Genomic DNA, 21,627 nt, shown 5'->3' on the forward strand with positions numbered 1-21,627 from the left:
CTAAAGAGAGGGAACAAAAAGACAATATGCAAAGCTAATTAAGCATTCACAAGGCCGGAAGTGGGCTCTGCTGGGCCAGCGGTGACCTGGCCACACCGTGCTGGCCAGCCCTTAATCTCATTCCTCCCTCTGCTCAACTCCAGGGTCCAACCCACTGGACCCCCCAACAAACCCACCTTCCCACACCTTGTCACGTCTCCCATCTAGTCAAACCCTGGGCTTTGTAACCAATTAGAGCCCCAGCCTCTGGATCTATCAAATGGGACGTTGACTGCTTCACAGATGGTGAGTCAGTGCCCGGGTGTGTCATGCCTGTCCTCCCCGCCCCCTTCACGAAGGCTTCCTAGGCCTCACAGGAAGCAATTTCTGTTATCAGTGCTCTGTAAGACACCTAGCACACGTCACTCTGTATTAGTATAACTTGTGTACCATCTTATCTCCCTCCGCCAGGCTGGAGTAGCAGCTCCAGTGGCCATGAGCCCTCACCATGTGACAGGCACTGGGCTAAATGTTCTACCTGGGTTTTCCCACTTAATTCTCACACCAATCCTGTACCTAGGCAGTATTATGATCAGTTCTCCCATTTTATGGATTTAGGAAGCTCAAGCTTTGAAAGCTGGGAGGCAGCATAGATAGTGTCATGACGAAAAGCACGAACGAACTCAAGAGCCACAGTATCTGGGGTTGAAATTCTGGCTTTATGACTGCCTAGCTCAGTGATCCTGGGAAAGTCACTTAATCTCTCTGTGTCCCAGTTTCCTCTTCTTTAAACGCAGGGATGACAATAGTACCTACCCACAGGGTTGTCCTAAGGACTAAACACATTTAACATTTGTTAAGCACTTAGTGCCCGGCACGCAGTAAGTGTGACTGTGTTTGCTAAATACACATAAGTCAATGAGCCCATCTGCCTGTGGTCATACAGGCATTAACTGGTGAAATCAGTAGCTGAGTCCAGGTCCAAGCGGCTTCAAAGCAGAGGCTCTGATCACTGCACGGGCTCAGGAGTAGCATAAGCTCCTCACGGGAATGAACCATTTCATCTCTGTATTCCTGCAAAGCTACTGGTCCCAGGCCACCATGCAACTTTTCGAAGTGTCGTGTTACTAAAGGAGGGAAATCTGAAGAATTCATGAAAAGGGGTCTCTGAAAAGAGATTATCAATACTAAAGAACTACCAGGCCTGCAAAAGAAAAAAGTACAAAAAGCATAGAAGCCTCTCATCATGGTAACCCTATAATTTGGATAACCATTCCGAGTATGTTTATTTCGGAGGCCTTAACAAATAAATAAATTTCCACAAGGCAATAGTACAAACCAGAAAACAGGGTGACAGGGCAGGTGGTAACCGTTGCTTCTCAATTCCTTCACCACCTGACAAGACTCTTCAAAGTCCCAACATAATACCAGCTTTCGTCACAGTTGTCACAAAGACATCGGATCCCTATAGCCAAAGCAACCCTGGGGGTTAACCCTCCAGCCGTCTTGGACAATAATTAATTGACTCACACAGCCTTAAAGCCATGTCTGTGAACTGCCGTTAACTCCAAACTGCTTTGGTCCCTGTAGGTAAAAGAAATAAGGAGCACCCTTCTCCACTCCTACGAAGCAGCAGTTTGGAAACATACAAGGAACCTCTGAGCCTGGTGAGATGGATACAGAACAAGGTTGGGCACACGTCTAACCCCGGAACCCCCGCATCCACAGGCAAGAGGCAGCCTCAACCCCTGCTACACAAGTTCCTACGGGACTGAGCCACTCCAACATGCTCTTACTTTTTTAGGATCTACATTCACTCACTCAACTTTTCAAACACTACCCTACCCTCTAAGAATCAAGTCTTCTCTACAGCCAGAGAAACAAGATTTCTGTGAACTGACAGAATCAAGAATCAAGTCTTCTCTACAGCCAGAGAAACAAGATTTCTGTGAACCGACAGCACCAGCACTCCTGGATCATGTGTCTCACTCCCTGCAATCTAAGCTGTATTTGCTGGCCAGTTTTACTCATTCAGCAAACATGCATTATTCATGTATTATGTGCCAGGCACAATTCTGGGCCCTGGGGATGCTTCATTAAATAAGAGAGTCAAGAATCCCTGCCCCATGAAGCTTAGGATCTAATGGAGGGAAGAGAGAATTAGAAAATAAAACTATAACAAGTAAGTAAACTCTGGACTAGGTTAGGAGGTGATAAGAGCTGTGGGGAAAAGAGAGGTCAGGGAGCTGGTGTAAGTGGTGGTCAGTGTAGGACTCACAAGAAGCTGATACACAAAAGGGACCAGGGAGGGAGCCGTGTGGATGAACAGCAAGGAGAGAAGACGGTCTGGACAGAACGAACGGCGGGGAAAGGCTCTAAAGTAGAAACCCCTGCGCCTGCCAAGCAGCCAGGAGGGAATGTGGCCGGAGCAGAGCAAGGCGGCAGAGTCGGGTCACGCCAAGACAACGCAGGGTCCCACGCGGGGACTTTCACTCTGAGAAAAAGGAGGGAGATGCTGACAGAGCGCCAGCAACATCAACTCCCCCACCAAGTAACACCCAGCAACTGGCACGCACGCAGCAGGTGGCAGGTCTGCTGTGTGACTCAAACCCATGTCTATATAAAGCCCAGGCCGTGACCACCACACCAGACGCCCCTTAAATGCGGGCTCAAATTAGACGTGACATCACACCTATCCCAGAAGCAAGAGTCAGTGAGGGAGAGGAGATGGCAGAACAAGACGCAGAGCCTGAAAGCCCAGTCAGGAGTCAAAGGGAGACTGTCACCTGCCTCCCAGAGGTGACAAGCCCTGGCTGGAGGGATGGGAAGGGCGGAATCACACCAGAGAACCCTTCCAGCACACAGAAATGCCACCTACCTATCCTGCTGGTGGACGAGGGATTCCTCTCTCCAGACTGGTATGAGAAGAAAAAAGAAGTCAATGGCTCAGGGAAAGTGACACACAACCACAGACCAACCCGAGCCTGGGCAGTGATCTCCCCTCCGGAAACGGGCAGGTGTTTGTATCATCGGGAGGCAAGAAGCCGACCTGTCACCTGCCACTCGGAACTAGGCCTCCCTCACGCACGGCGCCCTGGTCCACAAAACCCCGTGGCCCCGTGTCTGCAGCATAGCCGGCCACGCTCTGCACAGAGATCGCTGCTGCCTTCCCCACCGTTCTCGTCAACACCCTCACAGATCCTGTCTCATCTGATTGAAGGGGCTTTTCCGGGGATTATGAAATACAGATGTTTTCCTGACAATCTTCCCTCAAATAGCAGGGAAAAACCTACTCTCCTTTTCCCAGACCTGCCCTTGCTCCCAGCCCAGATGGAAAACATAGAAGCATCCTCTTCACCCAGCAGCTCAGGAGACGTGGGGACTATATTTATAAGCATCTCGGTTCCTGGCAGATCCCAGGTCCATGTGCAGAAGCTGCTCTCCATCCCTGCCACCCCTCCCCTTCATGAGGCTGCATCTACCCAGAGAAAGCTTCTCACAATCTGGCTGTAGAACCGCCCTCTGGGGAATCAGTCCCAGCCTGGATTTTTCTTGCTAGTTCCAGAGACGTCACAGGCCCGCGGCTGCTGTAAGACTGGTGCGTGGTAAAGCCACTCGCTGGGGCTGGGGCTGACCCAGGCACACAGTGGCAGGCTCATTCCTACCGCGTCACCATCACTTGTCTGCTGGGTCCCATTCAAGACCCTGAGCAAGCAAGCCTGTTGGCTCTGGCAGGATGCTATGAGTGACTTGGCATTGCCATAGCAACTGCCTCTGTATCTTACGGCATTTATCAAACCATAGTGTAATTGTTTGTTTATGCATCTGTTTACACCGTGAAAGCCGAGAAATCCGGATGCTCCTTACTCACGTTAGTAAACGCCCGGTGCCTGAACAGGACAGGCAGACCTTCAATGAATGATGTGGAAAAGGCAAACACAATAATCTCCCCTTGCAGAACTCATAAAGCTGCTCTCAACCACTGCCTTCCTGTCCTCTAGCAGCAAGGCTAGGACTCCTCTTCACTCCACACACAGTCACTTCTATCCCAGCCCACAGAACACAGAGCCCGACACTGCCCCGCGCCCCAATCCAGAGAGAAACCGAGTGGGCACAGCCCTCCAGAACCCTGCATTTTCTTAGCTATCTCCGTGCAACCCATCTCCCCACCCTTGGGCTCAGGTACTTTGTCCTCATCCTAGAAGGCTCTCATCTCCTTCTGCTATCATTTATTCTGTCACTTACTCAACAAATACCCCAGAAGAGTCTTTTGTGCATCAGGCCTTGTTCCAGGCTACCTAACGCCTGATTACCGTTCCAGATCCAGCAAAGGCTCAGGCTCCTGCAGGAAACACACCAACCACCGGCCCTTTCCACCAGGCTTGCAGCACAGCCAGGAGAGCAGTCACATCTACCTGCTGTGGAGGTGTCCCCAGTGCCCAGCTTAGCAAGGGCGGGACACACAGTCCTCAGGCTGGTTAATCACCAGATGGGGAGACACCGTTGTCAAGGCTCAAGGGAGTGCAGAGGTGAAGACAGCAGCAGTGCGGCTAATACTCCCCTCCGTCAGGGCCGCTGAGTGAAGTACGGCCCAGTGACAACGTCCCCAAAGCAAGAGCAAGAGCAAAGCAAGCGTGGGAACACGCACCACCAAGGCTGAGCGGTTCCCTCCAGCACAGGCAGGCTGCCCTCCCCACCAACTCTGCTGATGGAACCCTTCTATCTTGGAACCTGCTTGGATTCTCTGTCCCTGAATTTGAGATGTAATGATCTGGGGGGGAAAGAAGGACTCAATTTTGAAAAGGAAGAGATAACTTTCTTTCCAAAGTGCTCCCCTGTCTCAACCCCCCCAAAATCTGTACTGAAACTCCTCTTCTCCGCTGAGTCATCACACTATCCTGACTGTCCACTTTCCACCCTGCCCTCAATCAGGGCATTTCCACATGGGGAGAAGACGGTCAAGGCCTTCAGCAGACAGTCAGGCAAGCACTCGCTCCAGAAGACGCCAAATCTTCCAACTCTGGTGCCGTAGCCCCATAACAGGCTTTGGAGCTGCTGGAAATGTCACAGAAATTCAGCAGGAGTTGTACTTCACTACTGTGACGATAAAATGAAAATTCCAGTTATATAACACTATTGGGAAAGAGTATCATTCATAATGCCTTTGTCAACCAAGCAGCATAAATTTACATACATTAGGTTATCAACAGAAATAATTTGCATTTGGGTGTGCTAGCTCATATACACGTTCTGTTGTCCCTTGGGAGTCTGGGAAATTCAGCGTTCAAGTGGCACCATGGTTTTCGCCTGTGCGGCAGCCAGATGGAAAGAGACCATTCATTTGTCGATCACAGAGCAACTCTACTCAGGATGAAAGGGCACAGTTTACTTTGTCAAGCGTAACAAAAATACATCATCTACCAGCCCCTAAATGGGCTCAATTCTGCTGCAGCCACCCAACCGACCTTCCCAAAGAAAGAGATCTGAAATCAAGTACCAAAACAGCAACCAAAAGGATTGAGAAAATTGTAAAAATGTGGAATATGGTTATAGATCCAGAGACTGGGTACCACTTAGCTACCACCTAAAATCCCTCTCTCTTCTCAAGGATAACCAAGTGAGTGGGCAGGATATAAAAAAAGAAATATGCAATGTCACCAGAATACTCACTATGACACATGATAGAAACATATTTTTAACACTGAAGGAAGATATGCTTCTCTCGAAAGATACTTCATTCCAAAGATAAATAATTCAAGATTGATGACTTCTCCAAGGCTACAGGGCCAAAGAGCACCTCCTATTACAGACAAGACAGGACTTATGCCTTACACTACAACCCAGCTCTTAAAACCTTATATTTAAAGATTCCCCCCCCCCACCATGGCATTTAAATTATAATTACACCTACACTCACTGTTATCTGGGCTTTCCTCTCCAATCTTGCTGCTATTATCTGGTTATTATGAATAAATAGTACCTTTTCCCAGAACAGCTAATACCACTAGTATTAATAGTAACAGGTACTATTAACTCTCTTCTGACATAAGGTGCAAATATTTCTAAATTATCTGTCCTCTCTAGTGATTTCTAAAGACAGTAACTCATAGCAAACAATGCATGTACAACATTTTGAATCTGTTTTAAATTAGAGAGACTAAACAAAGAAGCTTCTAAGCATAAAGAATCTGTGCATAAATACTATACCCACACATTTTTTTAACTCGATAAAATGATTATTGAGCAGCTCCCACGTCCTCTGATGCTCTGGGAAACAGAAAGATCCCTCACTGACAAGAGCAGTAAGATCCTGGTTCAAGTCTTCAGGGCTACCACTGACTACCTATCTTCTTCTTTTTTAAACTTTTTTTTTTTAGTGGTTTGAAAGACGGCAATTTTATTTATTTAGTTAGTTAGTTGCTGCACACAGGCTTTCTCTAGTTGCGGTGAGTGGGGGCTACTCTTCGTTGCGGTGCGTGGGCTTCTCATTGCCGTGGCTTCTCTTGTTGCGGAGCACGGGCTCTAGGCGCGCCGGCTTCAGTAGTTGTGGCACGTGGGCTCAGTAGTTGAGGCTCACGGGCTCTAGAGCACAGGCTCAGTAGCTGTGGCGCACGGGCTTAGTTGCTCCGCGGCATTTGGGATCTTCCCGGACCAGGGCTCGAACCTGCGTCCCCTGCATTGGCAGGAGAATTCTTAATCACTGCGCCACTAGGGAAGTCCACTGCCTATCTTCTTTTGCGAAGCCATGAAACGTCTGGGAGGCTGTTTCCTCAGCTCAGTGTATGAAACCTGTCCGGCCCAGTGTTTTGAAAATAGTCAAGTTTAAATAAAAATACAAGCATATTATTTTAAAAAGAGCTCCTGTTCTCGGGAGTGTGGAGTTCGGTTTCAGGAAACAAGAACACAAAGGCAGGAAGCAGGTCCACGGTGGGAATGTGTACTTGCTCCAGGACAGTCATGCCTGACCGCTCCCGCGGGAGGGCCTGGGGGTCGGGTACCGCTGGACACAGGCTGCAGAACACCAGGCCCCCTTCTGAGTGACCCCATACGACGGGCTGAAGGCTGCAGCACAGGCCAGGTGCCCTAAAATTGCAGGAGATGCAGCTAATGGAGGCTACTAGTGGTAAGTGGAAACTCCTCAGGCACAGGAGGGCTGGAGGAGAACCCAGAAGCTAAATGGGGGGGATCACAGGTCCACAGGGGGAGGAAGGCCTCTGCCATCTGGAGTCCCCAGCACCTGACTCTCTCACCAGGGAGCAGAAGTGAGCACCCTGCCTCGGCTTGCACACCAACTCTCCCCACCGTCCCCTACCGCCCATGCTGGGCTCCGCCGACAGTCGCCCTGTCCCAGCCCACCCTGCAGGCCTCCGAGGTGTGTATCGATCCCTCCCCTGGGCCCGGCAGGAGAAGGGGCCGGCTCCCTGACCAAGAGTGCCCGTCTGCAATCTGTCTCCAGACCACCAGGCAATTTTCGCCCCTGGGGTGAGAGCTGAGCGAGGCAGCCTCCGGAAAGGCCAGGCCGGTGATGTCAGACAAGGGAAGAGCAGGTTTCTAGGCGGCTGACATTGCAGTGGGCTGGGCAGCAGGTTTCTTTGTTTTTCTCCAGGCTCCCTGAGTCCTCCCTCCGACGCAGATTCGTCCCTGGGGCCAAGAGGCCAGTCTGAAGAGGGAAAGGAGAAGGGGAGAGTGATCCTCCTGTGGCGGCCAAGGAAGATCTTCTGGCAGAGGCCAGAGTTCAGAACAGGACAACGTGAGCGCTGTTTACCCTGCCACCTGCCCTCTACGCTGAAGCCACGCAGCAGGCAGGCTAGAAGGTGCCTTCGAAGTCATAAACGGACATTCTCAGATCAAGAAAGAAGGCGAGAGGCATTTAGAGGAAAAAAGCTCAAGCGTGGTGGCAGGCAGACGTGTGCTGAGTCCTGCATGGCCTAAGAGAGATGACCCTGCCCACTTCATACACATCTGAGTGATTACTATGCATGTGCCCACACAGGTATATAATATGCTTCCTATAAAATAAATACTGAATAAATTAATTAGTGGCTGGTCTTTTATTTTTAAATGGTAGGTTCCTTAAGGGTAGAGACAAGATTATATTTTTAATACTTTAGTATAATGCTCACAGCATTATCATTCTCTGCATGTGTGGCCAGCTGCCAAAGATCAAACATTCACCCTCTGAGGCCCTACTACCGGCCAGGCACTGGGGGTGAGGCACCCTCTCAAGCAAGCACACACCAAACAACCCTGCCGTCAAGGAGCTCCTCTGCTGCTCGTCCCTGATGCTTTCCCCCACCCCCTCCCTGGTGGAGTCACTGTTTCTCCTTCCCTCCCACTCATGAGCACCTCTGAGGCAGGAGCTCTGAAGTCCAGGGCCTGGTACAGAGCCAAGTGCTCTACATGTTTAATGAAGGAAGGAATTAAAGCCTGAACCAACTGACCACAAACCAACCAACCGTAGGAGGTGGCCAAAACCAGAAGAGGGCTGACAAATGAGTAGCCCCCATTTGACTACCCTGCGATGTACCTTCCTTTGTATTCCCAAAGCCCTAATCCAGGCCACAGGGACTGCTTCCCTGGGCAGTGGCTGATGCTTCGCTACTGGGCTCCCTGCTCTGGGTCCTTCTCCCCGACCCTCTCACCTCTGTCCCCCCCTCCCCGCCATGCCAGGTCAGTCTGCCTTAAACCCAGTTTCTGCTCATTTCACTCCCCTACTCAAAAGCCTTAGGTATTTCCCTACAAACTTGGGCAGAAAAGGCTACAGGTAGCAAGGTACCTGGTCCTCACAGCAAGCAGGGATGTTTAAGGCAGGGGCTTGTGTGATCTGTGGACCACTATTCTAAGCAACTTGAAGGCTCTACACCCCCAAACATTCTGTCCATTCAGCCCAGACAGACTCTCTATAGTCACACCCTATCTTCTCCCCTAGGGGTAGGAACACTTTTTCTATAAAGGGCCTGACAGTAAATATTTTAGGCTTTGCAGACCATATACACACAGTCTCTGTTGTATATTCTTCAGATTTGGGGGTTTTTTTCTTCATAACTCTTTTTTAAACCGCAAATACCACCTTTATTTTAGTTTACTTTGTTTTTTGTTTTTGTTTTTTGGCATACAAAAACAGGGTGGACTGTACTTTGCCAACCTCTGCCCTGACCAAACAGGGACAACTCGGAGGGCCCTGAACCCAACTTGCACTGTTTCAACTTACCCACCTCAGTCAAGCTGCACCCTCCTTTGTCCTGCTCCCTGACGAGCCCCCTGCTCTACAGAAGCAAGCAGGCACCGGGGAGGCAGCCAGGGCCACCCCCAGCACCAGGGAGGACCTGGAGCTGTTGCAGACCACCGCACTGCACAGCTGCGGCACGCTTTATTCCAAGCACCAGACAGCCCAGGTCTGTCCCAATGATGGGTGGGTGGACGGACGGATGGATGGACAGATGGATGCATCGATCCACGGATGGATCAACCAATCCACGGATCGATGGATGGACAGATGGACCAAAACCTGCTTTAGAGTAACTGCTTTAAGAATTCAGAGAAGAAAGTGGTTCTGATGGACTGGGGAATGCCAGGGAAGCCTTTACAGAATAAAAAAGACATAATGTATTTTTCAATGAAGAAACTAGATATTAGGGCGCTTTACAAAGTGGAGATTTTGGTAATTCTTTTTTTTTTTTTTTGGTAATTCTTAAAGAGATTTTCTTGTTTCAAAGGATAACATGACAATCTTGATTTTTCAAATCAAAACGAATTTACTTCTAAACATACAGCAAGCGTTTTAAGATATAAAATCATAGAAACAGAAAGATTACCTGGGCCTTCAACATTCAACAGACATTTTCTGAGAACTGGGTGCTGGGAACCATGTCGGGCTCTGAGGATTCAAAGAGAAGCAACACGTAATCTGAGGCACGCTCAGTCTGGCGTGCGGGTCCAACAGGAAAGCGAACTGCACGCAGGCGTAACTGTGGATTTTGAGGCTCCCTCGCCCCAAAAAGGAAATGCCACGATACCCTGAAGCCAGCCACTAAGCCTCGCGCTCCTTAACAGCAGACATCCAAGAGCCAAGGGCTGTCCTCACTTAAGTCTACGTGTCCCTGAAGGAGATTTCCACATCATTCTGCCAGAGCCCAAATCCCATCCAGAAAGATGCCCTAAATGCCTCATTTGGGTCAACACCAAAGGAAAGAGTTGTTCCACATAATTTAATTTTCTCAGTGAACTAACAGTAATCAAAATTACACAGCGAAACTCAAAACCTATTTTCATGCAAACTCTCCTCAATGGATTACGTACTTCCCTGCCCGACACAGCAGAGTACTGATTCGAACTCTTCTTAAACCTGCTGCTGCGTGAAGACCCTCGGCGATGCCTAGAGCAGGGGCAGCTCCACACTTCTGAGTCCAATTTTCTCTTTTCCTCCCTTTCACTGTGCTCAGCTTTTGAGCGCTGGTCCCTGCTATTTCTATTTCACTACTTGGTCTTTTCCAGAACCCCGAGGATGACCATGACCTACGGAGAAACAAGATGGGCTTTAGAGTACTACTTACACAGGGTTTTTTTTCTGTTTACCACCAAGTTCTAACACATGCCTACCACCATGCCTACCAGCGGCTTTAACCACCCAACCTAACAGTACATTTTTCTTTGGAAAAACAGTAACAAATTTCTGAAACACACATCAGCTGACACTGCTACTCCCTAATTCAAACCAAAATCTAACCAACTGTCAGAACCCTATACCAGCTCATGGTTTATCAGGGGCAGGAATAAAGCCCTGAATCTGATACATCAGGCCTCACTGGCTTTGTGCACAGACGCTTAGGGATCCAAGGAGGTTCATAAATTAAAAGAGCAAATAAAACCGAAGCCCTAAAGAGATTTCACATTAGCTATGACTAAAGCAATTTTGTCATAAGATCAATCAAACCTCCTTTACTTTGCTCTGACCATAAAGAAGAAAGCTGTGCACTTCAAAAATTAAGCTGCTTCCACACTGTTACAGAAGACAATAAATCATTTTTAAAAGAACAATAAACCCAGTTCTGGAAAACTGAGGGGAGGCAGTGTGGTAGGAAAGGAGGCCAACTTTAAATGTCATCACCAAAGCAGCAGCTTACCGGGAAGGAAGGCCTCAGCCCGAAATCCCAAAGTAAAGCTTCCCTCCTGAGTCCCCTCTGGCTGGAATCTCCTCTTTGAAAAGAAAGTACAGGGCCCCGAGGGTCTGAAAATACACCAAGGGAGTGAAGGTAAGAGAATGCAGGGGAAAAAAGAGGGGAGATGAGAATTTTAAGCTTTGGACACTGCCTAGACAGCAACCCCGTCCCCAAGGAAAAGAAACAGGAGCGTGGAGGAGGGAAGGGAAGGGAGATGAAAAAGGTGCAGAGCCGCCTGCCTACCTCACGATTTCCACTGTGCTCCACCCCTGCTGGTACCTCTTCCGAATGAGAAGCCTGCGGCTGGCAAGCTACAACCAAGGCAAACAAAAGCTACAGGTTCTGACAGCCCAACAGCCCGAGTAGTAAACACACCTCATTTCTATTTGCCACAAAAGAAAAACCAACAAGAGAATTTACAAGGTGAGAAGAAAACCAGGAATTTCAACAATTACCTTTTGTCAAGAAGCCAGCGGTCTCCACAGTGAACAAATCAAGGTGATGCTTACAGAAAGAGGCAACCAAAAAGCTGCTAACCGGAAAAAACAATGTGTTGTTCTGAGTTTGCTGTTGCAGAGACAGACAAGGCCTGGCCCTGGACTGGAAACCTCCCAGGTGCCAGGTGTACCTACCGTACACCTTGGCCGGATGAGGCAAATGTCTGCAACCCAGTTACCAATGCAGGTGACATTTCCACTAACGGACTTTGCAACCAGAGACCAAGCCCCCAAGTGCTCCAATTTTCTCAGTATATTCAGAGCCCAAATGAGAACAAACAAAACAAATTAAATTTATTGCACCCCAAGTCTGTGCAACCCATTGGCATTTAAAGATGATCAAGAACTGATCCAGCAATGAGGCAATGAAAAGAAATAAGAAGTATCCAGACTGTTAAGGAAGAAGTAAAACTACCTCTATTTGAAGATGACATGATCTTGTATACAGAAAATCCTAATACATACATACACACACACCCCATTAGAGCTAATAAACAAGTTCACCAGGATTGTGGGATATAAGATCAATATACAAAAATTAATTGTAGGGCTTCCCTGGTGGCGCAGTGGTTGAGAATCTGCCTGCTAATGCAGGGGACACGGGTTCGAGCCCTGGCCTGGGAAGATCCCACATGCCGCAGAGCGGCTGGGCCCGTGAGCCACAACTGCTGAGCCTGCGCGTCTGGAGCCTGTGCTCCGCAACGAGAGAGGCCGCGACGGTGAGAGGCCCGCGCACCGCGATGAAGAGTGGCCCCCGCTCACCACTACTAGAGAAGGCCCTCACACAGAAACGAAGACCCAACACAGCCAAAATCAATCAGTCAATCAATCAATCAAACATACGCATCTGATTCAAGATCCACATTAAAAAAAAAAAAAAAAAAATTAATTGTATTTCTATACCGTAGCAATGAATAATCCAGAAATGAAATTAAGAAAACAGTTCCATTTACAACAGCATCAAGAAGAATAAAATACTTGGGATTAGCAGATGCAAGCTATTATATATAGAATGGATAAACAATAAGGTCCTACTGTATAGCACAGGGAAAACTATAGTCAATATCCTGTAATAAACCATAATGGAAAAGAAAAAAAAGAAGAAAATACTAAGGAATAAATTTAACAAAACTTGAACACTGAAAACTACAAAATATCATTAAAAGAAACTAAAGACTTAGGAAGCAGAAAAACATCCTGCCGTCATAGAGTGGATGATATTAAGATGTCCACAGTCCCCAAGTTAATCTACAGATTCAAAGCAATCCCCATCAAAATCCCAGCTCGTTTTTTTTTTTTTGCAGTAATTGACAAGTTGATCCTGAAATTCACATGGTAACAGGGACCCTGAATGGCCAAAACAATTTTGGAAAAGAAAACAAAGTTGGAGGACTCGCACTTCCTGATTTGAAAACTTACCATAAGCCTAGCATAAGGATAAAATCAGTGGACTAGAATTGAGAGTGCAGAAATAAACCCATACAACAAACTTCAACTGATTTTCGAAAAGGGAGTCAAAAGTATTCAATGGGGAAGGAATACTCTTTTCAACAAATGGTGTTGGGACAATTAGATATTCACATGCAAAAGAATAAAGTTGGAATCCTACCTCATATCATATCCCTACCTACCTCACAAAACAAACTCCAAATGGATCAAGAACTTCAATGTAAGGGCTAAAACTTTAAAACTCTGAGAAGAATATGTAGGTGTGTATCTTTGTGACCTTATATTAGGTAACAGTTTCTTCGGTATGACAACAAAAGCACAAGCAACCAAAGGAAAAACAGATATTCCGGACTTCATCAAATTAAAAACTTCTGTGCTTCAAAGGACACCATCAAGTGGGTGAAAATGGGAGAAAATATCTGCAAATCATGTATTTGTTAAGAGTCTAGTTTCTAGAATATATAAAGAGCTCTTACAATTTAACAGTAAAAAAAACCCCCAAATAATCCAATTCTAAAATGGGCAAAGGATTTAAATAGGTATTTCTCCAAAGAAGATATACAAACGGCCACAGGCACATGAAACAATGCTCAACACCACTAGCCATCAATCAGGGAAATGCAAGTCAATCCAGGAGAGATCACTGCACATCCACTAGGATGGCTACAATCAAAAAGACAGTAACAAGTGCTGAAAAGGATGTGAAGAAAATGGAACCCTATACACTGCTGCTGCTGCTGGGAATGTAAAGTGGTGCAGCTTCTTTAGACGACATTCTGACAGCTCCTCAAAAAGTTAAACACAGAGTTACCATATGCCCCAGCAATCCCACGCCTAGATATATACCCAAGAGAACTGAGAACATATGTCCACCCAAAAAATTGTACAAGAATAATCACAGCAGCATTACTCATAATAGACAAAAACAACCCAGACATAATAGACATAAACATAATAGACAAAAACATCTGGAAACAACCCAGATGTCTATCAGCTGATGAATGGATAAACAAAATGTCATATATACATACAATGGAATATTATTCAGCCAGAAAAAAGGGAGTGAAGTACAGAATCATACCACAGCTTGGATGAGCCTTGAAAACATGATGCTAAGTGAAAGAAGCCAGACACACAAGGCCACAAATTGTATGATTCCATTACATGAATTCCATTACACGAAATGTCCAGAATAGGCAAATCTATAGAGGAGGAAAGTCGATTAGTGGTTATCAGGGATTGAGGGAGAGGGAAATGGGGAGTGACTGCTAATGGGTATGGGATTTTCTTTTAGGGTGATGAAAATGTTCTGGAATTGGGGACTTCCCTGGTGGCGCAGTGGTTAAGAATCCGCCTGCCAATGCACGGGACACGGGTTCGAGCCCTGGTCCGGGAAGATCCCACATGCCGCGGAGCAACTAAGCCCGTGCGTCACAACTACTGAGACTGCACTCTAGAGCCGGTGAGCCACCACTACTGAGCCCGCATGCCACAACCACTGAAGCCGGCGCGCCTAGAGCCCGTGCTCCGCAACAAGAGAAGCCACTGCAATGAGAAGCCCGCGCACCGCAACGAAGAGTAGCCCCCGCTTGCCGCAACTAGAGAAAGCCCGCGCGTAGCAACGAAGACCCAACGTAGCCAAAAAATAAATTAATTAATTTTAAAAAATGTTCTGGAAAAAAAAAAAGTTCTGAAATTGGATACAGGTGATGGCTGAAAAATTCTGTGAATATACTAAAAAAAAATCACGAATTAGACACTTTAAAATGGTAGATTTTATGGTATGTGAATTGTATCTCAATTTTTTAAAAAAGCAACAACAAAAATAAGCGCCTGAGGAAGCCACAGAGAGGTTTTTTTTTTTAATCAACTTAATTCATAACCTATACTTTTTTTCAGGACTAAAAACTAGCCATTCATTGCTGATTTTTATTCCCACCATTTATTCTAGTGTCTTTCCAAACTGAATATATGTGATACAAAGAACCATGAGATTTTCAGGCTGGAGAGAGTAGTCTGAGATCAACTAGTCCAAACACCTCATTTAAGAGACCATACATCCAGGGCAGGGACTTGCTCAAGGTCACATGGCGAGGTGGGGACACATCAGAACTGGAATCGACTCTTCTAACCCCTTGGCTAGTGCTCTTCCCATGCCACCATGTTAACACAACCAACACACGGCTTCACAACAGCACGTCTTCCAGTGATGAAATACTGGCTCCCCCTAAGCCTAGGGAAAAGCTCTTGGAACCCTGATGTCAGAAAATCAGTATTTACTTAAAATTCAACAGTCCAAATTATTTAATGATGGCAAAAACCTGTGATCATTAACACACTCTTCTTTTCACCAGAGAAGCAAAGCACAACAGAGCTGTAATCAAGAGACCAAGGCGGGCTTCCCTGGTGGCCCAGTGGTTGAGAATCTGCCTGCCAATGCAGAGGACACGGGTTCGAGCCCTGGTCTGGGAAGGTCCCACATGCCGTGGAGCAGCTGGGCCTGGGGGCCACAATTACTGAGCCTGTGCGTCTGGAGCCTGTGCTCCGCAACAAGAGAGGCCACGACAGTGAGAGGCCCGCGCACCGCGATGAAGAGTGGCCCCCACTTGCCGCAACTAGAGAGAGCCCTCGCACAGAAACGAAGACCCAACACAGCCATAAATAAATCAATCAAAAAAAAAAAAAAAAAGAGAGACCAAGGCATGCACCTGGAAAGACAGTTCAAGGTGAGATGGGTAGCCCACTACAAAGCCCCATTTGTCCCAAACTTAAACTAGCAATGCACCCAATGAAATTCCAGCTCATGGGCCAACCACCATATCGACTCCAGTGGTATTTTGGGGGAAGGAATCTTTAATGGGGGAGTAGAGAGGGAAAGGGTTATTTTCACCTCTAGTCTCTTGAAAAGTATGAATACGAATGGCCAACAGAAAGTGGAGGAGGTGGTCAGAAAAAGTAAAGAGTGGCACGAGGCAGGTGAACTGTGTTGCAGACACAGAATGTTAGGAAATGTCTCATCTACCCTTCACTTTACAAGTGAGGCCACTGAGCCTGGACCAGTGAAATCAGCTGCCCAAGGCCCAGCACCTGGTTAGCTAACAGGTCAGGGCTATCAGAGGAATAAATACAGTACAAAGACTTAACATGTCCCTTCCTCTCAGAATCTCCCCAAAGTTCCCTAACTGGCAGCAGGGTGCCAACACCTCACCGAGACTGCCTAGACAAGCCACATCTGTGATTCCCCCTTCAGTGGTCGCCTCTCCAAACACAGATCTGCTGACACGGAGGGAACAGTGCATGGACCTGATCCCTGGCTACGTGGCTCTGGAGTCCTTTACAAGCAGCTGTGACGGTGTCCTCAGTCCCTCAGCTCTGAGGGGGAGGGAGGGGAGGCAGATGTACCTTTCTAACTCACTCCAAAGCAGTTAAGGCCACTTAATAAACACCTCTGATGCTAAGTACCTCCCCAGGGGTTAGAGTCTGATGACCTAGGTCGACAACTATCAACCTGCACTAAAGAAGCCCAGAGAAACACCTAAAGAGGGAACTTCACCAGCAATAGAGATCCCAGCAGGAGACCGTCAGGTGAGGCATTAAAGGGCCAGCAGGAGGAACACCCCTAAGCACACAGGCTAATCTCAGCTTGGCTGGGACTCCTGGTTCTATCAACCGCTAATTGTGGGGCGGGCTGGCTACCTGCAGTCATGGAACTTGCCTGAGCCTCGGTTTCTTCAACTATAAAAGAGAGATAACAGGATCTACAGCAGATAGGATAGGGGAAAGGATTCAGCAATCCAAACAAGCAATTTAAAACACAGCACAGCCCTTAACCCAGAACTAGGGCTCAAAGAAATGTCAGCCATCGGTGTTAAAAATAAAAACAAAACCTCTATTAAGATTTCTTCTGGGAAACTAGGGAAAGAGGCCCCCAAACCCGGATCACCTGGCTAGAATCCTAGACGCCAAGGGGATTCACAATTAGAGGGAACCGTCTTCACCAGCCAGCTGACTTTACTGTGAGCATCTGTGTATAAAATCACACTGACAAAGCCATCTTCAGCACCGAGTGGAGAGATGATGTCATTAATAATCCCGTTAGTAGGGCAGGCCTCCTGCCAGGGTGTGAGCAATGCCCGGGGCCACTCGGCTCTGCAGGGCTGGGCATGTCAGCAGAGCAGTGAAGAGAGTAACGAGGAACCATTTCTGCAGCAACACGGACAGAGGAGGCAGAGAGGAAACAGTGGCAGCAAGGGTTCTCCAGAAGCATCCACTCAGGAAATGCAGTAGATGCATCATAGTGCCAGACAGCAAGAGAGAGGTCGTGCTGGTCACAGAGCCGTCAATATGGAGGGCCTTTTCCGGTCCAGGCTCTACAGAGGCAGTTGGCGGCTACAGGAGCAGACTCTCGTGTCAAAACGCTTGAGTTTGAATCCTGGCTCTGCCACTTCCTAGCTCTGTGATCCTGGTAAAGTGGCTCAGGTTCTCTGGGCCTTACAGGGTTTTTGTAATCATCAAGCAAGTTAAGAGTTAATATGTGTAAAGAACTTAAAGCATGCCTGGCACACAGTAAGCGCCCAATAAGTGCTAAAAGGCAAGAGAAAAACAACAACAGGGACTGACAGTAACACTTCAGTCATGCTGTAGATACCCCAAACACACTCATGCAACAACAGCATCGTTTCAAACACGTAACCTCACCGAAAACACGGCAGAACTCGAAGTCTGCCTTAGAACTCTGGGCGGAAGGTACCTGTAAATCTATCACTTCACACCCAAGCTTGCCCTACAGAGTCAAGGACAGCATATGACAAACCAGAAAAACAAGAGAAGTAAAAATAGGAGAATTGGCGGCCCAGCTCAGGGTCCTAACTACAGGACTCAGCAGATGCAATTCACAGTTTTGCTGAATGCCAAGGCATGCATAAAGGTATGAACTAAACCAGGACCACAAGAGAAACTGCCAAGCCCTGACCTTGAAAAAATGCAGAGAGCACCATGGCTGTCAAACCACAACTGACAGCTTTACCCTCCACCCCTAGTTCCTCTAAGCACCTTTACTACTGGATAACTATAACATTGGCTTGGGGTGTCACCCCTCTCTGCTCAACTCTAAGAACCAATTCATGACAATGACGGTATAATTATGAAGCTTGTTTAAGGAGCACTGTTGCAGAGTCACTCACTCACTCACTCCAAAATACAATTAACTAAAGTAATCTTACCAACAAGCCTGGAATTCTTAGCCTGAATTCAGGAGGGTCCATAAACTTGGATCGGAAAAAAGAATTACATCTGGATTTCACGAGCCCCCAAATGAAATGTAGCGTTTCCCTCAATTATGAATGTAAGCAACACACCGTGGTAGTATTAGCAGTACCTGCGACTCCAACAAAAGATATACTTATATAGCTTTAGAGTTGTTGGAAACAGCTCCCAATATTGCTTACATTCATCAGTACCTCAAAATTAAAATATTTATTAGACCCAAAACCAAATCTTGATATTTAATGCTTTAGTAAAGAAACATATATTAGTATGACACAGATTTTTCAAATATTTTTCTAACTGTATTTCAATATACTTGGTTCCCTTCAAGATCCTATGTATTTTATTCAATGCATTAAAACATCTTTCTGAAAAGAGGTCCACCATCTTCACCAGACTACCAGAGGGGTCCATGGCACCAAAAAAAAGGGCTAAAAGGAAAAACACTAACTGCACACAAAAGATGAGAAAGTAAGTGCTTTATGGGGAAGGAGCTAGTCCCGCTCACTTTTCCATCACTGGCCCCCGGCGGTAACAAAATACTGGTAGATGCCCATACACATTTATGAATCAAGAAACCCAACACAACCAAATACAAATAAAAATACAGCCCAAGGGCTTCCCTGGTGGCGCAGTGGTTGAGAATCTGCCTGCCAATGCAGGGGACACGGGTTCGAGCCCTGGTCTGGGAAGATCCCACATGCCGCGGAGCGACTAAGCCCGTGAGCCACAACTACTGAGCCTGCGCGTCTGGAGCCTGTTCTCCGCAACAAGAGAGGCCGCGACAGTGAGAGGCCCGCGCACCGCGATGAAGAGTGGCCCCCGCTCGCCACAACTAGAGAAACCCCTCGTTCAGAAACAAAGACCCAACAGAGCCAAAAATAAATAAATAAATAAGTTTATTTATTAAAAAAAAAAAAACACAGCCCAAGCATTCCAGCTCTGGTTGACAGTCCATTTATTCCACATCATCCACATGATAAAACGATAATGGTACAAAAGTATCTGGAAGGGCCCTGGCAACCACTTGAAGGCCACGTGACACAGAAAGTATAGGCGAAGAAGGCAGTTTCCTATTGTGGTAGGACTAGGTGAATTCACCACCTCTTTGTAGTGGGAAAGAGGAGTGTTTAGGGAGCTGAATGGGGACAGTATCCCAGGCATCCGACACAGCTAAGAAAGTGTCACCTGCTATCATCTGCCTACAAACAGCAGAGGAGAGAAGCAGACATACCCCACCGGCCCTGTCTACACAACTCTGCTTAATCTCTCCCTTCGCTTATCAGTGTCTGCAGAAAACAAAATGAATATCCAGCAGTGGCCCCAACACAGGTTCTATAGCCAGTCATGCTGAGCAGCACACAGCCGGCCTTGATACCAACGCTAAGTAGCTCCAGAGTGTCAGCTTTGCTGCAGGGACACCAGGAGGCCCGTTCTTCAAGTGCCCGAGTGAACCGAGCCTGGCCTCTGCCTTCGCTGGGACGGGAGCCCTGCTCTGTCCCCCTCGCCCCCCAGCACAGACAACACAGAGGGTCTCCATCGGACCTCTCGTCACCCCCACTGCTACCACCTAGGCCACGACGTTCTTGCCTGGATGACCACCAGCCCCAACTGGTCCCCCTCTTTTCTCTCATGAGCTGCCCATCTATTCTCTCTGGAGCAACCACCGGGAAAGGTTTAAAATGTGATCAGATCAAGCCCTCCAATGGCTTCCCACCATGTTAGAACAAAATCCAATTCCCTCCCAAGACCCACAAGGCCTCCTGTGATCTGGCCCTGCCTGTCCCTCACCCTCTCCCATGCCCATTTCTCTCCTCCAACAGGGCCTGAGCCATGCACATCTTAGGGCCTTCTCACGTGCTGCTCTCCCCTGGCTACTTCCTCATTGCCTTCTGGGCTCTGCTCTAATGCCACCTCTTCCGAGAGGCCTTTCCTGATTTCAGTTTCCTGCTCTCCAGAGTCACATTCTATTCCTGTATTCTGTGTAACTTTTCTTCAGAGCACTTATCACTCCCTGACATTACATTACTTTACCGAAGTGATTATCAACCCCATTTAGGGAGCGGCTTTAAAAAATGCCAAAGTTTCAGGCCCCACCCAAACTAATTAAGTCCGAATTTCATGGAGTGGGCCAGGCATCTCTATTCTACAAGCCCCCCAGCAAGTGATTCTAATGTGCCGCCAGGGTTAGAACAGTGCTTCTCAAACGTTAATGTGCATATAATGCACCTGGAGATGTTATTAAACCGTAGATTCTGATTCCACGGGTCTAAGGTGGGATTTGACAGTCTGCGTTTCTAACAAGCTTCCAGGTGATGCCAATGCAGCTGGTCAGTGGACCCTTCTCTGAGTTGCAAGCGGCTAAAAAGTACTGTCCAACAGAACTTTCTGCAATGAGGAAAATGTTCTAAACCTACACTGTCCAATGCACATGTGCTTTATTAGCACTTGAAATGTGGCTAGGGCAGCTGAGAAACTGAATGGTTAATTTTAGGCTACCATATTGGACAGTGCAAGTCTAGAATGTATACTGCTCCACAAAGAAAGGCATCAGGGCCTGGACATGTGGAGGGTAAGAATCAAGGATTATTCCAAATTCGTGGCCTGAGCAGCCCTCAATGGATTGGCTATGAATATCCAACCAGAGGCCTAGATGGCCACCGCCTCAGGAGTGGATCAATATTTACCTAAGGCTGGGAGGCAGATACAAGAGACTATATTGAGACACCTTAGTAATTAAAGCATGTGGTAAGCCACAGATGAATACCTTGACTTCAAGACTCAATTGCACGTCATCATGCAAGGCCCTCCTAACCATGGCCCCAGGCACACCTGACCACTCCCATCCCCAAGGCATCCATGATTCTGGACAGTCTTGTGGTTACGGCCTCACCACGTTTTATTGCATTGATTTGTTTATAGGATATCTGTCTCTCCCACTAAGCTGCACGTTGCTTCAAAGACAGAATGCATGCCTCTTGGGAATTCTATTCCCATCACCTAGCACACAGCAGCACTTAATAAATACTGAATGAATGACAGGGCCTGGAACCCACCACGAACAGCATTAGTACTTTTACTGTTAATCACAAGAAAGAGAGAAATTGAATGGGGGGTGGGGGAGAATGGGGATCATATAAGAAGAGATCATTCCCTCCTTGAATGACTCAAAAATTTCCAGACACCTATATCCAGATTACAGAACACAGCATAACAAGGTGGCCCTGTCTGATCCACAGAGGCTCATTTCCGAAAATAAGAACGGACTGGGCAAGCAG

General features: G+C 47.4%; 1 protein-coding gene and 1 long non-coding RNA gene across 9 annotated transcripts in view; one reads left to right on the top strand and one right to left on the bottom strand.

The window, feature by feature from the left end:
• The window catches only part of ASAP2 (ArfGAP with SH3 domain, ankyrin repeat and PH domain 2), a 161,237-nt gene that overhangs the window by 135,136 nt on the left and 4,474 nt on the right, over nt 1-21,627 (bottom strand). The gene's annotated exons all lie outside the window — the stretch shown is intronic.
• On the top strand, nt 6,940-7,916 carry LOC103005346 (uncharacterized). The gene is made up of 3 exons (XR_452290.2): nt 6,940-7,102; nt 7,233-7,351; nt 7,586-7,916. It is a non-coding gene; the product is annotated as an uncharacterized LOC103005346 (long non-coding RNA).

This window comes from Balaenoptera acutorostrata, chromosome 12, assembly GCF_949987535.1.
Source record: "Balaenoptera acutorostrata chromosome 12, mBalAcu1.1, whole genome shotgun sequence".
In the NCBI taxonomy this organism is placed as follows: domain Eukaryota; kingdom Metazoa; phylum Chordata; class Mammalia; order Artiodactyla; family Balaenopteridae; genus Balaenoptera; species Balaenoptera acutorostrata.